The sequence below is a fragment of the Amyelois transitella genome, chromosome 13 (assembly GCF_032362555.1).
Source record: "Amyelois transitella isolate CPQ chromosome 13, ilAmyTran1.1, whole genome shotgun sequence".
NCBI classification, from domain to species: domain Eukaryota; kingdom Metazoa; phylum Arthropoda; class Insecta; order Lepidoptera; family Pyralidae; genus Amyelois; species Amyelois transitella.
This window is the reverse complement of record NC_083516.1, coordinates 259,430-280,605: the sequence shown is the minus strand read 5'-3', so window position 1 is coordinate 280,605 and position 21,176 is coordinate 259,430. Positions and strand designations below refer to the sequence as shown.

General features: G+C 37.1%; 1 protein-coding gene across 4 annotated transcripts in view; it reads right to left on the bottom strand.

Annotated features, from left to right (window-relative positions):
* The window catches only part of LOC106142324 (uncharacterized), a 69,597-nt gene extending 63,484 nt beyond the window's left edge, over nucleotides 1-6,113 (bottom strand). For all 4 annotated transcript variants that reach the window (XM_013344044.2, XM_013344045.2, XM_013344046.2 and 1 more), the window contains exon 1: nucleotides 5,938-6,113. The gene's annotated coding sequence lies outside the window, so the exon portion shown is untranslated. The remainder of the gene's footprint in view (nucleotides 1-5,937) is intronic.
* Between the last annotated feature and the right edge of the window lie 15,063 nt (nucleotides 6,114-21,176).

Sequence of the window (21,176 nt, the reverse complement as noted above, 5' to 3'; positions counted from 1 at the left end):
TAATCTCAAGAACAACTGTTTCGAATTATTTTTTGTGTTGAATAGACCATTTATCGAGGAAGGCTTTAGGCTATATAACATCACGCTGCAACTATTAGGAGCGAAGAAATAATGGTAAATGTAAAAAACGGGGGAAATAATCCATCCTTGAGGGCTTCAATGATGCTAAAAATAATTATTCCACGCGGACGAAGTCGTGGGCACAGCTAGTGCTTTTATAATTTTGTTGTACATACTTACATACATAAAATAACGCCTTTTCCCGGAGAGGTAAGCAGAAACTACGTCTTTCAACTTCCACTCCCTGTAAGTATACGTCTCTCTCTTCATCCATATTCAGAAATACCTTTGCAAGCTCGGCGTTTTCCAGTACTCTTTACCTCGGGACTTGATGGTGAAAGGTCATCATATTAGTACCCGAGAAGCTATTAAGAAAGGACTTATTAATGAGGAATTGCGGATGAACTAAGGGAAGAATACTATCTATATAGGTAATGTTTTAAATTGGAAAAATGGCTGCCTACCTCACCGGAAAAGAGGCGGTATGTGTGTATAGCATATTAGTTACATACATACATACATACATATGATCACGTCTATATCCCTTGCGGGGTAGACAGAGCCAACAGTCTTGAAAAGACTGAATGGCCACGTTCAGCTATTTGGCTTAATGATAGAACCGAGATTCAAATAGTGACAGGTTGCTAGCCCATCGCCTAAAAGAGGAATCCTAAGTTTATAAGCCTATCCCTTAGTCGCCTTTTACGACATCCATGGGAAAGAGATGGAGTGGTCCTATTCTTTTTTGTAATAGTGCCGGGAACCACACGGCACTAATAGTGCCGGGAACCACACGGCACACATATTAGTTAGTGCTGCTTTTTTCCTTATACATTCATTTACGAGTTTAATACATGTATTTATGACTCTAACAATTAACAATGATGTTAAATAGTCGTATTATGTAAATGTTGCGTCTATTAATATAATCGTAGCGATACAGAATAAGCATTCCACTTATGAATAGTTTATAATCAATGACTGGTTATAAGAACTATTAAAAAGGGTCTAGTCATCTATGGATAATGAGAATAGACAATACAGATTTGTATGCAAACAAACAACTGCCTAGTTAACATATGCGTGAGAGAACATTAGCGAATAACCGATATTCTAGGATTGCCTCAGGGTCTATACGTTTTTTATCATTGTAGTGTTAAACTTCTATAATCTGATGAAGAAGGTGCCGTGATCCCGGCACAATTAGACAGAAGAATAGGACCACTCCATCTCTTTACCATGGATGTCGTAAAAGGCTACTAAGGGATATGCTTATAAACTTGGGATTCTTCTTTTAGGCGACAGGCTAGCAACCTGTCACTGTTTGGATCGCAATTCCATCATTAAGCCGAGCAGCTGAACGTGGCCATTCAGTCTTTTCGGGACTATTGGCTCTGTCTACCCCGTAAGGGATATAGACGTGACTATATGTATGTTTGTATATAATCTGTTTATAAAAAGGTTACAAATTCGTTTAGGCGATGGGCTAGCAACCTGCCACTATTTGAATATCAATTCTATCATTAAGATATCTAGCTGAACGTTTGCTAGCAGGTTGCAGGTAGCAGTTGCTAGCCCATCGCCTAAAAAAATGATCGCAATTTTATAAGCCTATCCCTTAGTCGCCTTTTACGGCACCGCCGATAAACAGATTATTCTCAGTAATGCAAGTTGTGACATAATAAAGGTAATAATGTTTGATAGAAGCAGCGTATCATTGCTTACGCGGCACGATTGGGCGTGCTTTATCGCGCATAGATTTAATTATTGAAACATATCACTTGGATCAATTACCTAATATTAGATAACGGGGTTTGTTACATCAAGAAGAAATGATACTTGAAGATTTCTAATAAATACAATTATTTCGCCACTGACATTTGTACATTAGTTTGATTACTAACACATCTATATCCTCTGCGAGGTAGATAGAGCCAGCAGTCTCGATAGACTGACAGGCCACCTTCAGCTGTTAGGCTTCATGATTGAATTGAGATTCAAAAAGTGACAGGTTGCTTGCCCATCGTCTTTAAGAAGAATCTCAAGTTTACAAGCCTATCCCTTAGTCGCCTCCAACATCCATGGGAAAGAGATGGACGGGTCTTATTCTTATATTGTTAACGATAAAAGAATAAAACCACGAAAAAACAGCACGAAAAAAACATAGATTTAGTTAAACATGTTTCTTTTCTTTCTCCAGTTAATAATAAACTTTGTATAGTTTACTTCATAGACATAAACTTATATTTACTTAAGGAGTTCAATCCCGCATCGTTAAAATTATCAAAAAAAAAATGGTAATCATTAATACGGCATCTGCCGAAACGTCTTTAAAAAACCATCTTAGGAATCCGGGCGGCAGGTGAGTAAACATGTCTGTTTGTTTTGGCCGCCGTATCGCCGAAACAAAGGGCATTCCGGGGACACTCGTCGGTGCCCGTGATAACAATATAACAATACATTCACTGCATATATATGCATCTAATTAGTGTTACACCATTACGTGTTACGAGTGCATTCCGGACTTTCGGCGAGGATATACGTCACGAGGAAACCTGCACATTCAGCTACGGCGAGGATATACGTCACGAGGAAACCTGCACATTCAGTTACGGCGAAGACATACGTCACGAGGAAACCTGCACTTTCATTTACGGCGAGGATATACGCCCCGAGGAAACCTGCACATTCAGTTACGGCGAGGATATACGTCACGAGGAAACCTGCACATTCAGGCAACTGAATGTGTAATAATCTAATATACAATTTAAAAGCGAAAAAACACTCACTTACTGAGCACGAAATCTTAAAAACTACTGAATTAATAAAGATGAAATTTGGCAAGAAGGTAGATTGTAACCAGGAGACTCCCAGCTTAGAAAGGATTTCCATTGAATCCCCCGGGAACAGGAGATAACGGGAAACGCCCGCTTAAAAAGGATTTTTAGAAATTTCCGGGGGAAATTACGCCCACAGCGTTTTGTAGTGATCCAATATAGGTAAGATTCCACTACAAAAGTTGCGGAGGTCTGACGGGAGTCCTTCTTATACAAACCTGACTTACACAGACTATATTTTGCATGCCAACTGCGGCTGAATGTTAAGTGCTTTAAACAAATGTTACATTTGTAACTGTATTATGACTCATTCAATGCATAATAAATCATTCATTCATTCATAAATCATTCATTCATTCATTCATTCACAAGTCGGACTCGTGGTCAAAGGTGGACTTCAGAAAAAAATGAGCCAGATGTTTTCTCATTCAGTTTGTAAACTTTAATCAAAAGGATGGCTTACTAACTTGGGATTTTCAATCTGTCATATATTGTAAGTCTGAATTCCTTGTCTTATTTATCCAGCAAATTGTAACTTACGAATCTTTTGACCGGTGACGGTCTTAAAGAGCCAAGACTGAGAAGCATTGGCAGTTCGATACTTCAAATTATATAGAAGTGACATGTGGTACATTTTTGTGAGCATCCAGCTTTGAATCTGCCCTAATTCTGTCAGGGATACGCCACATAAGGAAGTATGCAGAGATCGTGGCAAGTGGAAAGAGGTAGTCTCTGCCTACCCCTCCGGGAAAGAGGCGTGATTTTATGTATGTATGTATCCAGTTAATCAACAATCTGCCCTAATTCTGTCAGGGATACGCGATTATAACAGTGAGATAATATTTATTCAAGAATACATCGCGTCTGTAAAGAAGTGAGAGCCGTGTCCAATCCCGCATCATAATCGACGCGACAAAAACACGGGAACGAATGCCTGAGCACGGATCAAACGAAACATTTCATTATACGACATTTCCGCCGCTTAATAAAGAAATTCTTACGGTTATTACGAGTAGTAGGTATATATATTAAAATATCCTTAAACATATAGACTATACTTTAGACAAAGTTTCCTTCAAAATTGTTTCCGTTTTTGTTCCAGTTTACACTTTTTTTAACAATCACTCTTATTATCATCTAGCTGTGCCCGCGACTTCGTCTGCGTATAATAATCCTCCTCGATAAATGGGATATTCAACGCAAAAAGAATTTTTCAATTAGAACCAGTAGTTCCTGAGATAAGCGCGTTCAAACAAACAAACTCTTTAGCTTTATAATATTAATATAGATAAGTCTATCAGGTATAATTCCATATAAAAATTTATATGACCCTAGAAAATCTTTCTACAAGAAATTCTTCATGAATTTGTCGTAAATGTCGTAACAGGCAATTAAGGAAACAAGGTATTTCATCCGGTGCAACAGTCGTGACCCAAGCCGGGTTAGGTTCCCATGTTCGTCACGGCGGTCTGACGACAGGCTATTCATGACTGACTTAACTACTTTTATATCGCGACTCCATTCCCGGGAGGACCTAATTTCAAAAAGGCGTCTGGCCTAGTTTTCCAAATTCAGCACTGATAAAACAGGCATTTTTAAAAATATTTTTGGATATTATGATGATATTAAATTATATCATATCCGTGAGCAGCTAAAGCTGTCAATTACGATTCTTATTCTCAGAACACTGGGTCATTGATATCAAATTACATCGGACCTAGGCGACGTAATATGATGCTAAATTATCCAGGCTAAATTGACATGCATATGAAGATACGAATATATGTATTGGTTAGGTGTTAGGTAGATACTATTTCACATTTCTCACCAGCCACTCATACACATACACACATACACACATACAACCATGCACACATGCGCGCACGCATTTACTTATCCTATGTTATTTTCTTGAACTTAAAAATAGTTGTACCTATTTTTTCACATAATGGTAGTCTTAGATTTGTAAACCTTTATTGGAAGTAGCGGATCATTCCCATCACAAGTATCTTTGAGGATTACTCATACAACCAAGCATCTAGTTGTAATCAAGATTATTAAAAATAAATTAGTTTTTTTTACCATTACCAACTTATCATCAGTCCACGACTTCGAAATCCCGATTGAGATAAGCCCGCCATTATGCCTACATATCCTTCTTAATCCAATGACTGTTTTGTATTCAAATTCAAGTTGTTATATTCCTTTTTTATGTGCAATAAAGAGTTTGCGAACAAACTTCGTATGCCATAATCTCTATTTATTTCAACTTGTTATGTTATTACAATGTCTAGCTATATGTCTATTAAGTTTTGTGAAAAACCGTTCAGTAGTTTTTGCACGAAACAGCAGTAAACACACACACATCCATTCAAACTTTCGCATTTATAATTGTTAGTAGGATTCTTGAACGACGTTCACTCTTTTCAAACCTTCCTCAAACACATTAGACATTAAATACTTCAAACATTTTATTAATTAAATTTTCATTGTGTTGTACGGACTTTTTAATAAATTGATTGCATTCATATTAATAGCAGTAAATATTATATTACAAAATTTTAGCAACAATTGCTTTGGTAGTTTATTTATTTCTTTATAAACCCATAGGTTACCGTATTTTTACATTGATCAAATAAACCTACCGTAGGTATCTTCTCATAACAACAAGCTATGTATATAAAATAAACATAGCTAAACCAAGTTCTTTTGTAGGTATAATTTTGGTATACGATACGAGCGAAAACTTATGCAAGTTATAAATGAAATAGGGAAAAAATTGGTATGTTATGAATAAATGGCAGATAATATTTGTAACCATATTAAAGACTTAATATCGCATTATACATAAAGACTGTAAATTAATATTCGACACTTCAAAATCGCCAAAGAATTATCAATAAACATCATTCTACTATACAATTACCTTCGATTCAAACATATGCAAAAGGTCATCTACCAACGTTGCATTTTTTAAAATAAATATGTACCCTTTAAACCTATCTACAGAGAATCGCAACAAGAAGGGTTGTTCACTCACCTGACAGCCTGACCGTTATCATTTAAATTCACCAACAGTGCACTGTTCGTTTCGTTTCACTATATTAGTAAGCACATATGTTACAAGCGATATTAGTTAAATTAAAAGTTAGTAAAATGACGTGTTTCGTTCGTTCGCGCTTGTGACTCGGGTGTAGGCGTGCGGCGCGGGCGGCGGCCGAGAGAGCACTGGAGCTTCGACGGCGCTTGAGAAGGCTCGCCAGGCTGCGCGTGCGCCTGCCTCCAGGGATGGGTATGTTGAAAGTTCGTTATGGACCTTTTGAACTTCATTGGATGACTTGGTGATTGATTTGATATTAAGATACCAGTTTTTTCCTTAATTTACTCTTACGATCTGCACAGGGGAGTAGCTGGTATACACTACGTTTTTAATGAGTGCGCATCAAGTCACCCGGCCCGGCTTTGCTCGGGTAGCATTCATGATATAATCCTTCCTCTCAATATCAATCAAAATTGCATCAAAATCCGTTGTGTTGTTTTCGAGATCTAAGCATACGTATATACATACAGACCTCATATAAACAGGCATAGGGACAGACATGGGAATGAAAAGGCATAGGGAAATGGTAATAGGTAAATATTTATAAGAAATGCGAGAAGGTTTAAAATAAGATGGTATGGATAAATGGCGGCTCAATTATAAAATATTGTAAAGTTAGTCTTTACAATTGTATTAAGAACAGTATTAAGAACTTTATTTTTAATAGAATAGAAGTTTATTCATGAATATATCGAACATATTCATAAATAAACTTCTGCCAGCCCTGGAGGTCTGGACAGACCCCCTCCCCTCCCCCCCCCCCTCCCGCTCCCCCTCGCTCCAGAGATAAGCTATCGCCTCCGGGTATGCGTCTCAACTTTTCTAATTGCTCTAAGTGCGTTATTTATTGATACACCAGACACAACTCCTCGAGGGGTTTAAATGGGAAAACATAAAAAGATCCCGACGAATTTAGAACCTTCTTTTTTATGTCGGGTAATAACCGGTTGTCGTGGTCGAGGACACTTTGTTTTTTACATATCTGGAAATATTCATACAATTATCAAATTCCTTGGGTATTAAAATCGGTTCAGTCGTTTTTAAAAGAATAGAATATTATCGCCAAGTTGACGTACGCAACATACACACATATAGTATCTCTTACGGGATTGACAGAGCCCACATTCTCGAAAAGACTGGAAAGCTGTATGACTTTGTGATGGAATTGTGATTCAGATAGTGACAAGTTAATTGTGATTCAGATAGTGACAAGTTGCTAATAATCGCTTAAAAGAAGTTTAAAGCATTTTCCTCAGTCGCCTTTTACGACATCTATTCGCAACGGGCGACTAATTTATTACACTCATATTAATTATTGTCCCTTACGGGGTAGACAGTGCGAATTTGTCTATAAGAAGAATATTAAAAAGAAATTACAAGTATACCCATAATACTATGTAGGTATTGTTGAAAGTTGCAAGATTAAGACTCTGCCTACCGCTCCGGGAAAGAGGGTATATTTATGTATCTTAAGAGATATATGTATTATGTTCTTCGTGCCACAATGTTGCATGATAATTATACAACACAACAATCTAAAACAGCAGCAATTCAACTATAAACATATAAAAATAATGGACATGATATAAACTCATTTTAAAATAAGCCCTGCGTAGGCGCACAAGGAAAACATGAATCGATTATCTTCTAATAATAGAGTTTATTTACTGTTTCTCTCTCATTTTTTGTATTCAAAATTATATCTTTCATATATAAATAAAAAAAATATATATGTACGGGACAATTAATTACACTGATTGAGTTAGCCTCGAAGTAAGTTCAAGACTTGTGTTACGAGATACTAACTCAACGATACTATGTTTTATAATAAATACTTATATAGATAAATATCTAAGACCCAGGCCAATCAGAAAAAGTTCTTTTCTCATCATGCCCTGGCCGGGATTCGAACCCGGGACCTCCTGTGTCACAGACACCGTACCATACCAGATATGATCCACACTATTAGTCATTCATTCATTAATATGATCACGTCTATATCCCTTGTGGGGTAGACAGAGCTTGCAGTCTTGAAAGATCAATAGACCACGTTCAGCTGATAGGCTTAATGAAGATTAATAAAGAGAAAAATATTTATATTTTTGTATGTTTGTAACGAATAAACTCCAAAACTGATTGTTGCGATAGCCCAGATATAAAATAGATCTTCGGCAATGACACAGGTATTGTTCTGGAATTTCCCACAGGAGCGAAGGCCCGTGCAAAAGGTAGTTTCAAATAAAGTCAAAATGTGTTTTTATAATCTTCCTTGATAAGACATCAACGCGCTTGTAATGAGCAAAATTATTTAAAAAATAATTAATATAAATATTAATTATTTTTTACATAAAATTTAAACAATAATGTTTTTAGCTTGTAATTTAGAATAGTTTTTTTTTATTATTATAAAATAATTAATATTAGTTTAAATTGTTTAATTAGGTATATTTATTATTAGTACTTTTCTGATTAATTAATATAAATGTATGTATATTGCCGGTCTGGAAATGAAGAAAAAGTATAGTATATATAGCAGCTTCTCCCTCAGAATGTAAAACCCAATCAAGGGAAAGGCTAACCAACGTGAGATTATCTTTTAGTCCACGAGGTAGCAACCTCTCACTATCTGAATCTCAATTCCATTATTAAGCCATACAGCTGAACGTGGCCTTCTAGACTATTGGCGTTATCTACCCCGTAAGGGATAAAGACGTGGTGGATATGTGTGTGTACGTGATTATAACCCACTTCAATAAAAGATGTCTGAGAGTAAATTTAAATTTTCGAGAAATTCTGATGATGCCATGTACAGTGGGGTACATAAAAGTTAACCGCCTTCAAAACATCAACGAAATGCAATAGTATAACACAACATATAATCACGTCTATATCCTTTGCGGGGTAGACAGAGCCAACAGACTTGAAAAGACTGATAGGCTATGTCAGCTTTTGGTTTGATGATAGAATTGAGAAAATAGATTCAAATAGTGACAGGTTGCTAGCCCATCGTCTAAAAGAAAAATCCCAAGTTTATAAGCCTATCCCTTAGTCGTCTTTTACTACCATCCATGGGAACGTATGGAGTAGTCCTATTCTTTTTTTATATAAGAGCTAGTAATTATATAATTGCTAGGTATTTACAAACACGAAGCTATCATTATTAGAAAACATATGCAGTTCGGTTCAGTTTATTTATTGTTTTATATTATTTTGCCCACGTACAGATATAAATCAATTGTGTGCTTTGATTAAATATTAAAATATTCAAATTCAATATAAAAAAATAAGTTTGTTAGTTGATTTATATAATTTATGTATGTAGAACTGAGATAGGTATATTATTTTTAATATGTATCTACATATTAACGGTGCCGTGTGGTTCCCGGCACCAATACGTGCCGTGTGGTTCCCGGCACCAATACGTGCCGTGTGGTTCCCGGCACCAATACAAAAAAAGAATAGGACCACTCCATCTCTTTCCCATGGATGTCGTAAAAGGCGACTAAGGAATAGGCTTAGAAACTTGGGATTCTTTTTAGGCGATGGGCTAGCAACCTGTCACTTCTTGAATCTCAATTCTATCATTAAGCCAAATAGCTGAACGTGGCCATTCAGTCTTTTCAAGACTATTGGCTCTGTCTACCCCGCAAGGGATATAGACGTGACCATATGTATGTATGTATGTATCTACATATTACGTGACAGGTTTTTAGCCCATCGCCTAAAAGAAGAATTCCAAGTTTATCAGCCTATCACGCTTAGTCGCCTTTTACTACATCAATTGGAAAGAGATTTTGTGGTCCCATTCTTTTTTGTAAAGGCGCCGGGAACCACACGGCACATACATATGTATTTTTTATATGTCCCGAAAAAAACTTTTGACTCAACGGTTTTAGCTATGTGCTGATATGTCAGTCAGTCAATCAGGCGAAATCTATACATATAATAAAACAGTAAAAATATTTTGTCTGTACATTTAATATTTTGACTGAAACGGATAGAGAATTTTTTTTTACATTTTTAGTCTGTCAGCTCTATCTGACTGTATGATCAAGATTCAACTCGAAATTTACGCGGACGAAGTCGCGGGCAACAGCTAGTCTTATTATATTATAGCTTCTGTTGTGGGATTAATTAAATTATCTTTAGTTTTTTATTGATTTTAAACTTTCGCGTTGAATTATATGTTAATTATACGTACGTCCGTGGTCACATGATTCGGAACGTCCGATATAAAATAAAGGTACGTTACGTGCGCGTTTAATTGTAGTACATACATATTTATATTCAGTATTTATTTTTATGCCGGGTGCCGTGTGGTTCCCGGCACCAATAGAAAAAAGGAATAGGACCACTCTATCTCTCTCCCATGGATGTGGTAAAAGGCGACTAAGGGATTGGTTTATAAACTTGGGATTCTTCTTTTAGGCGATGGGCTAGCAACCTGTCACTATTTGAACCTCAGTTCTATCTTAAAACCAAATAGCTGAACGTGACCTATCAGTCTTTTCGAGACTGTTGGCTCTGTCTACCCCGCATGGGATATAGACGTGATTATATGTATATTTTTATGATTTTTCAAGTTTGTATGTATGTATTTTTTTTCAAGTTTGTAAAGAGGCGTGATTATATATTATTAGTTTTTTGATAAAAAAAATCATGAATGATATCACTAGTGCAATCCTATAAGGTCCGCGGTGGGCGACGGCGGCATCCCAGACCGGCCGGTGTCGCTATGCGATCGAGTAAATCACATCGCTATAGGTCCAGCCCACGCCGCGCCAATACAGGCGATAAGTATGACAAGACACACATACAACATGAGAATTTGTGTAAATTAGTAGCTATAAGGAAGCGGGGCACGTATGGGTTGATGTTGGAAATGATTATTTTGTGTCGGGTTTTCCTACTGTGTTACTAGAAGTCTCATAGTTTGTAATTTACTTCTATGATCTATCAAAATGTTGTTGAAATTCGATACATATATATGGTCACGTCTATATCCCTTGCGGGGTAAACAGAGCTAACAGTCTTGAAAAGACTGAATGGCCACGTTCAGCTATTTGGATTTATGATAGAATTGAGATTAAAATAGTGACATCCATGGTATAGAGATGGAGTGGTCCTATTCTTTTTTATATTGATGCCGGGAACCACACGGCACATAGTTTGTAATTTACTTCTATGATCTATAAAAATGTTGAAATTCAATCATTAAATAATACTTTTTATCAAGATGGATGAAGGACTGAGTCCATTACTATTAACGTATATCACAAATTAAGACATAGATATGATAAAAGACAAATATTGGATATGGAAGTGATTATACGAGTATGTATGTATGTATATCACAAATTGTCGTGTGGTTCATGGCACTTTGGAATGGGACCACTCCATATATTTTCCATGGATGTCGTAAAAGGCGACCAAGGGATAGGCTTATAGACTTGGGATTCAATCGTTTTTTATTTTTGCCGGGCAACATACAGCACAGTCACGTTTGCAAATGAAGCGAAATAAGTATGCAGGGATCGTGGCAAATGGAAAAAGATATAAAAAACAATAACAACATTTATAAAAAAAAATATTATTACATTTATATTGCGTTAAATAAAATTAAATTCCTAATTAATAGGTATACACGACCGAGACACGAAACTTATTACTATTCTTAGAACCATCTAGGAATTATGAATGCAAACTTATTTACTCGAATACAATACTGAATGGTTCATTGAGTGCGCCTGCGCAGGCTGCACCATATAAGGCTGCCGGTCGGTGACGTCACCACTCCCACGCGTGGGCTCACCGCACCAACCTTTGTAATGCACGTATATGGGCTAATATGGGCTGTGGGTAATTAGTAACCGTATAAGCCCATAAAATCTGAGCTTTTATGGCGTAATGGTTCTATTTTTACTTGTTTTTAAAATATGAAATTTCCAGAATACGGACTTTGTTATTGTGTATTTTGACGGCAGTTGGCGGTTGAAGAACATATAGCCGTGCACACTGGATTTCAGTCGCTAGGTGACCACGGATCTTCCGAGATTAAATAAAGGTACGTAACGTGAACGTTTAATTCCATTATTACTTATAGAGGCCGCCCGCGACTTCGTCCGCATGGAAACCCTATCAATCCCGCGGGAACTCTGGGATAAAAAGTAGCCTATGTGTTATTCTGGGTCTTCAGCTACCTACATACCAAATTTCATGGTAATCGGTTCAGTAGTTTTTGCGTGAAAGAGTAACAAACATCCATACATCCATACAAACTTTCGCCTTTATAATAGTAGTAGGATAAATAATATGAAATGGTTAAGTGTTTTGATGTATAAAGGAAAACATTGTGAGGAAACCTATGCCCATTCAGGCAACATGATGTTACCATTGTCCAATATATGTAGGTACAGTCGTCTTATATATTCTGACCATCCGTATATACATATTTGAAAGGAATCAATGAATTTGAATAATGGGAACAGCTTCAATGACATCAGCTTAGGCTGACCTGGCTTATCTACTCCAAAATTGTGAATAAATGAACAAAGACACCGACAGTGTATAACCAGGACATACATACATATAATCACGTCTATATCCCTTGCGGGGTAGACAGAGCCAACAGTCCTGTAAAGACTGATAGGCCACGTTCAGCTATTTGGCTTTAAGATAGAATTGAGATTCAAATAGTGACAGGTCGCTAGCCCATTACCTATAAAAGAATCCCAAGTATGTAAGCATATCCCTTAGTCGCCTTTTACGACATCCATGGGAAAGAGATGGAATAGTCCCATTCTTTTTTATATTGGTGCCGGGAACGACACGGCACTACCTATAACCAGGACCTACATCAAAACTGCTATTTCAGATTTGCGTATTATAAAATTGGAAACAAAACCGTGTTTTGTGGTCACGTCTGTCCTGCACACGTACAGAGAATGCGCGTGCGCATGACGCGCCGTGCGCACGCGTCGCCGGCGCTAACACGCGGCCGGCTCACGCACCGAAAGTTATATCACTATAAAGATAAGTAAATGTAAGTAATCTGTAGTTACAATTTGTTGGTAAGTGTAGTGTTCTCAAGATTAAAAGCTGTGAAAATCCGACGGGTGAAATGCGATCTTCGGTAGTAGGTCAAAATACCATATACCTATATATTATCACGTCTATATCCCTTGCGGGGTAGACAGAGCCAACAATCTTGATAGGCCGCGTTCAGTTGTTTGGTTTAATGATAGAATCGAGATTCAAATAGTAATAGGTTGCTAGAACGTCACCTAAAAGAAGAATCTCAAGATTATATGCCTATCCCTTAGTCGCCTTTTACAGCATCCATGGAAACAAGATGGAGTGGTCATACTCTTTTTTTTATTAGTGCCGGGAACCACACGGCCAAATAATTATTCGAACTAAACGCTTCGACAGTTTCTTTTTGGTTCGAGTAATCAGACAAGTACTGTCCGCGAACATTCAAAAGTAGAAAAAATGGGTAAATCTTGGATAGGCATGTATCATCTTTGTCTTCATCATCACTTACCATCTGGTGAGATGGAGGACAAATGTCTTATACAATATTGAAATAAAAAAACCTTGAGATCTTGTGTTTTTTACCGCACGCATTATTCACTCAGTCACAAGAAATTCTATGAATTAACTCCACTTCGATTAATACCTAACAGGGTCACACATATTATTTCACTAGTTGTTCGCTGCGAACTTAGACTAAGTAGAAATTCGTTAAACGGATCCTTCACACCTTTGAAGTTTTATCAAAATCAGATCAGCGGTTCGATATTTAACGCCTTACAAAAATAAATAATTACTTACATACAAAAAGATAAACTCAGTTGTTATCCGGCACTTTTCTCATGGATGTCGTAAAAGTCGACTAAGGTCTAAGGGTTATGAACTTGGGATTCCTCTTGTGGGCGATGGGCCAGCAAATTGTCACTATTTGAATCTCAATTCCATCATGAAGCCGTACAGCTTAACGTGGCCTTTATGTCTTTTCGAGACTATTGGCTCTGCCTACCCCGCAAGGGATATGGACGTGATTATATGTATGTATGTATGCATTAGATAATAGTGTGTATGTAATAGATTTTAAAGTCTGAGTCTTTTCTGTGCAATTGTATGTACACTTTGCATTCGTTCACTATTTTTGTAACAATTGCATTCAAAAGTAACTTAAAAATAACTTGCCGAATTAAAACAAGGTCAGAAAACAGCGCAGTAAGGACACTCTACAGCAAATATATAAACGATCGTTTGCGCATTATTTACGAGCGAAATGACGCCTGTGATTCAACGTGCGTGGGCGCAGCCTTGTTGTGATGGATCACCGCAACACTAACGTTAAATCAATGAATTATTAAAAAAAAATATGGAAGACATTACAACTTTTAGTTAAATTATATAAGTTAAGTGTAAAGTATTAATAGGTATAAAATATAAAGTAGGTAAGTTGAAATATTATCTGAAAATCGAAGATCTGGAACACCTGATGCCACCTGAACCATTACAGAACAGCTAAACTTTCCACTATATGGAAAAGACGTCTTAACAAAAGTTGTTCAACCTAATGAGTTTTTTTATTGACATATAAAAATTGAATGTTTGGAATACCTGATGCAGAACCATTATAGGCCAGCTAAATCATCAGAATTGTGGGAAAGACGTCTTGACAAAAGTAGTTCAACCTAATGAGCATTTTCTTTTGGCGAAATAGAAATAGATCTTGTGATGTGGAAGCCAAAGGGACCAGCTACTCTGTAACATGTACGGAAATTTGAGTAAATTTAATAACCTTAAGTTTCTTATTTCCAATGACCCGCAAACGAAGTTGCGGGCAACAGCTAGTAATATATATTACTTTCAATCGAAAAGAGTCTATTGACATTACTTAATTAATTTTGTTAATTTATATATAAACCATACCTAACTTATTTAACTTATCTGTCGTGTGGTTCCTGGCGCCAATAAAAAAAGAATACGACCACTCTTTGAATCTCAATTCCATCATTAAGCAAAACCGCCGAACGTGGCCATCAGTCTTCTAGACTGTTGGCTCTGTCTGCCCTGCAAGAAATATACGTGACTATATGTATCTAACTTACATGGTCGCAATCACGTTACGAAACAAGTTGCAAAATAAAAATAAGGATCGCGAACGCTCAAATCCGATTATTTTTAATCAAAAGTAATAAAGAACATTAACACTCAAGTTTAAGTCGACGCATGCGCTCTAATTAACGCTGTCAAGCAACACCATATGTGACAACACTTTAATGTGGCGATATTAATTAAAACTTAAGTTAACTTAGTGATATTAATTAAAGTGCCGTGTGGTTCCCGGCACCAATACAAAAAAGAATAGGACCACTCCATCTCTTTCCCATGGATGTCGTAAAAGGCGACTAAGGGATAGGCTTATAAAGCAGCTGAACGTGGCCATTCAGTCTTTTTGGGACTATTGGCTCTGTCTACCCCGTAAGGGATATAGACGTGGCTATATGTATGTATGTATGTATTAATTAAAACCAGGTTTGGCTTACTTCCTAATAGTTATATCACGTGTCTGCTCTTTAAAGACTTTGACGGCCTCTGTGGCGCAGCGGTAGTGCGCTTGTCTGTGACACTAGAGGTCCCGGGTTCGAATCCCGGCCGGGCATGTTGAGAAACGAACTTTTTTTTGATTGGCCTGAATCTTGAATACATACATAAAATCACGCCTCTTTCCCGGAGGGGTAGGCGAAGCTAACTCTTTCCACTTGCCACGATCTCTGCATACTTCCTTCGCTTCATCCACATTCATAACTCTCTTCATGCAAGCTCGGCGGTTTCGGGTTCTTTTGACCTGACTCTTTACCAGGACGTCCTTAATTTGATCAAGATACGTTCGTCTAGGTCTTCCCACTCCGACCTTTCCCTCCACACTCTCCTTGTATATCTACTTAGTTAACCTGCTTTCATTCATCCTCTCCACATGACCGAACCATCTCAACATACTCTTTTCTATTCCTGTCTTCAATGTTTATTTATATAAGTATTTATTATTAAATATAGCATCGTTGAGTTAGCATCTCGTAACAAAAGTTTCGAACTTACTTCGAGGCTAACTAGTTGTGTATAATTTGTCCCTTATTTACTATGTTATTATGATTAAAGAAATTTTACGATATATCAAAGTTATTTACATTATTTTTTGTCAAAATCCACGATTTCTTAGAGAGGCCCAGGATTCGCCTCCAATAAAAATCTAGAAGTGGATAAGTCACGTTTTCAGATCTCAGAAAAAAAATGAATAGGACCACTCCACCTCGTTCCCATGGATGTCGTAAAAGGCGGCTTAGGTATAGGCTTATAAACTTGGGATTCTTCTTTTAGGCAACAGACTAGCATCCTGTCACTATTTGAATCTCAATTCTATCATTAAGCCAAATAGCTAAACGTGGCCTATAAGTCTTTTTAAGACTGTTGACTCTATCTACCCTGCAAGAGATAGGGACGTGATTATATGTATGTACATATGTATGTATAAATAAGTAAATAAATAAACAAACAAACTTTGAAGAAATGATGGCCCTTTCATCTCTTTCCCTTATCTTTCTCTACATATCTCTAAGATCTCCTCTATTTTAAAGCGTTGAGAACTGCACGACACAGCACCCTTTTTCTGCTATACACATAAAATCATTTTTTTATCCCATACGGGATAGACAGAGCCAACGGTCTTGAAAAAAGGCTACGATCGTCTGTATGGCTTAATGATGGATTTGAGATTCACACCCTTTTTCTGCTATACACATAAAATCACTTTTTTACCCCATACGAGGTAGACAGAGCCGACATTCTTGAAAAAAGGCCATGATCGTCTGTATGACTTAATGATGGAATTGAGATTCAAAAGTTAAGTAGTAACAAAAAAAATCTTCTACGTGATTACTAGCCGCTGTATAAAATAAACCTGTCATTGAATGGCAGTCTTTACCAGCGAGTGACGGCGGTCATCACCATATTTGGGAGCTGAGCTCATTAGCAATTAACAACGATTACAATTAATTGTAAGGAAAATGGATTTCTGGAAACGAACGTTATGCTTATGTAAACATTATACGTTATGACCTATTTACATATATAAAGTATTTTTATAGGGTTATATTTTTATTACCTAAATACGTAGTTTTGTAAATTCAAATGAAGTCATTTGTACCTACTATTTACATACATAACTATAATCACGTCTATATGTCCTGCGGGGTAGACAAACCCAACAGTCTTAAAACAGACCGACAGGCCACGGTCAGCTGCGTCTACTTATACTTAGTTATACGAACGGTCTATGAAAAAATGCCTACAGGTTTCATGTGTAAGATATAAAAGTACTTATCGGTAAACTGTAACAATGTCTGTGCCGTGTGGTTCCCGGCACCAATAAAAAATAATAGGACCACTTCATCTCGTTCCCATGGATGTCGTAAGAGGCGACTAAAGGATAGGCTTATAAACTTGGGATTCTTCTTTTAGGCGATGGGCTAGCAACCTGTCACTATTTGAATCTCAATTCTATCATTAAGCCAAACAGCTGAACGTGGCCTATAAGTCTTTTTAAGACTATTGACTCTGTCTACCCTGCAAGGGATAGGGACGTGATTATATGTATGTATGTATGTAACAATGTCATCTAGTGCAAATCAGTGGAACTATAGATAGAACGTAGTCGATACATAGTCTACAAAGCCCATCCGAATTTCACATAGCAATTGTTCGTAAAATTGTGAATTTTATATTGTGTTTCATCAAGACTTCACCTTTACAGTTAGAGATCTACGTTCACAGAAGAAGCTAAATTAATAACTTTCCTATTTACATAGGTATAATATTACTTTACTAGCTCTGCTCGCGACTTCGTCTGTGTGGAATAGTTATTTTGGGCATCATTGAAGCCCTCAAGGATGAATAATTTTCTCCGTTTTTTTCACATTTTCCATTATTTCTTTGCACCTTATAATTGCAGCGTGATGTTATATAGCCTAAAGCCTTCCTCGATAAATGGTCTACTCAACGCAAAAATAATATTTTAATTCGGACTATTAGTTCATGAGATTAGCGCGTTCAAACAAACAAAATCTTCAGCTTTATAATATTAGTATAAATAAGATATGAGGATATAGACACGGGTAATTCTCGTGGGCAAAGCCACTGGTAAATGCTAATAAGAATTAAGGACATGGTAAAAATTTGAATGGGCAAGTGTATAAATCTGCATGATTAAATTCAATTGTAGATCACGTTTTCAAATATATCTTCCTTGGTCAGTCAAACGTCGCATGCGCATGTGGTCAGTCCATATCAAGTGGTCGTGATCGCGACACTTTTTATCCCACTCTCACTTTCAGCTTTCCTTGTCCTAATAGAAAGTGATTAATCGTCCGCTTTAGAGCTTTTATCTTCGCGTGAAATGCTTCGCAATCTGAGATCGGTTAATTTTATCTATATCCGGATTAAGAAAAATGTTATTGCAAAACGAAAAATCATAATTTATTATTATGATTGCGAAATGTCTTTGCTTACTTTTAGGAGTAACTAAGGTTGTTGATAAATTAAAATATAAATAAGAACTTATTTTTTCTTTTACAATTGACTTCAAACAGAAATGGAGTTTTATACATACATATAATCACGTCTATATCCTTAATGGGATAGATAGACGCAACAGTCTTATAAAGACTGACAGGCCACGTTCAGCTGTTTGGTTTTATGATAGAATTGAGATTCAAATAGTGACACTAGCTAGGCCGTCGCCTTAAAGAAGAATCCCAAGTTTTTAAACATATCCCTTAGTCGCATTTTACGACATCCATGTGAAAGAGATGGAGTGGTCCTCTGCATTTTATTATTGGTGCCGGGAACCACACGGACGCCACTCATACACGGAACCATATGGATGTTTATACCTTCTCTTACACACACACACACACACACACATGGTCACGTCTATATCCCTTGCGGGGTAGACAGAGCCAACAGTCTTGAAAAGACTGAATGGCAACGTTCAGCTATTTGGCTCAATGATAGAATTGTGATTCAAATAGCGACAGGTTACTAGCCCATCGCCTAAAAAATAATCCCAAGTTTGTAAGCCTATCCCTTAGTCGCCCTTTACGACATCCATGGGAAAGAGATGGAGTAGTCCTATTCTTTTTTGTATAGGTGCCGGGAACCACACGGCAAACCTTACCTTACCTTTCGTGATTGACTTTAATAATCTGCCTGCTTCAAAAAAAAGCAGCTAACACACACCATGTTTTTTCTTCGCTACGTTACTTTTATCACAAAATTTCTCGGCCTCTTGCTTATATATTACTAGCGACCCGCCCCGGCTTCGCACGGGTGCAATATTATAAACGTTATTATACTTAAAAACCTTCCTCTTGAATCAATCTACCTGTTACAAAAAACCGCATCAAAATCCGTTGCGTAATTTTAAAGATTTAAGCATACAGACAAACAGACTAAAATAGCGACTTCGTTTTATACTATGTAGGCTGTTTATAGTTGATCGAAGCTATGTAGTGATATTTTCACACGTTTTAGTAGGTTTGTCTGTTTGGCAATGTGGTCTAAAGTAAGTCCAGCGCGGTCGTGCGGTCGGGTCACCTCAGACGTGTTGCGACACGACTAGGCGACTAAACTAACCACAACTGTAACTTATCCTTCGGCTTCCGCCACTCATATGACCCTTCATATTCTTTCAGGTTCATACATTAATGCATTCATACAATCACGTCTATACCTTTGCGGGGTAGACAGGCCTAGCAGTCTTGAAAGACTGACAGGCCACGTTCAGCTGGTTAAGCTTAATGATAGAATTGAGATTCCATCGCCTAGAAGAAGGATGACCAGTTTATAAGCCTATCCTTTAGTCGCCTTTTACGGCATCCATTCTTTTTTAGGCGACTAAGGGATAGGCTTATAAACTTGGGATTCTTCTTTTAGGCGATGGGCTAGCAACCCGTCACTATTTGAATCTCAATTCTAAATATCATTAAGCCAAACAGCTGAACTTGGCCTATTAGTCTTTTCAAGACTGTTTGCTCTGTCTACCCCGAAAGGGATAAAGACGTGATCATATGTATGTATGTATGTATTTTTTTTTATTGGTGCCTGTAACCACACGACATTCTATTGTAATCTTTGAGGTATTGGTTTCAATTCTTATAATTTAACCATATTACATTATTGGCGGTAAAGAGCGCCGGTGCGGTGGCCTATTAGATGGCCTACGTGGAGAGCACAGGTTCAAATCCTGCCTCGGTTACGTCGCGTTCTGTTTCAGACATTTTTATATATGACATTGTTGTTCATGACATTTGCTATGTTATGAAAGAGCGGTGCCTTCTGGCACAAGCAAAATTTGCTTAATAGGAGACTCCCACAACTTGTGTTATGTACTTACCTTTGGTTACCTAAATAAACATTTTTTTTTTTTTTTTTTTTTATGACATTGCAGACTTTGTTGTTCATGATGTTTCAGACATGTTTATCTTTAAAAAGCTTATCCCTGGTCACGTTATTAAGTCTGCATTGTAGAAGTCATATATAATTTTAATTGTCTTGTACCAACGTTGGTTGGTATTGATACTTGTGTACGCGTGCTATAAAAATTAAAGCGACCGTGTGTTCATTCGTCGCCATGTTGGGAATCATGCCGCCCTTGTCCCACTGGGGTGAGCGGCAGGGCTGTGGGCTATGAAAGTATACTTAAAAGAAATTTAAAGTATAAAAGTATAAAAACAACAGATTTTTTGTGGGCGAGATGTCACTTAGTTTAAAACATTAGTGTGCCGTGTGGTTTCCAGGCACCAATAAAATAAAAGAATAGGACCACCTCTTCTCTTTCCCATAGATGTCGTAAAAGGCGACTAAGGGATAGGCTTATAAATTTGGGATTCTATCATCAAGCTAAAAAGCTGAACGTGGCCTATCAGTCTTATCAAGACTGTTGGCTCCGTTTACCCCGTAAGGGATAAAGACGTGACTGTATACAGGGTGACATTTAAAACAACTGCATCCTTTTAAACATAGACTATATCCATGCTTCTGAGCTGTTTGAGCCTATTTTTATTTAAATTAAACGTCATCATTTTCACATTTAAAAAACCCTCATAAAC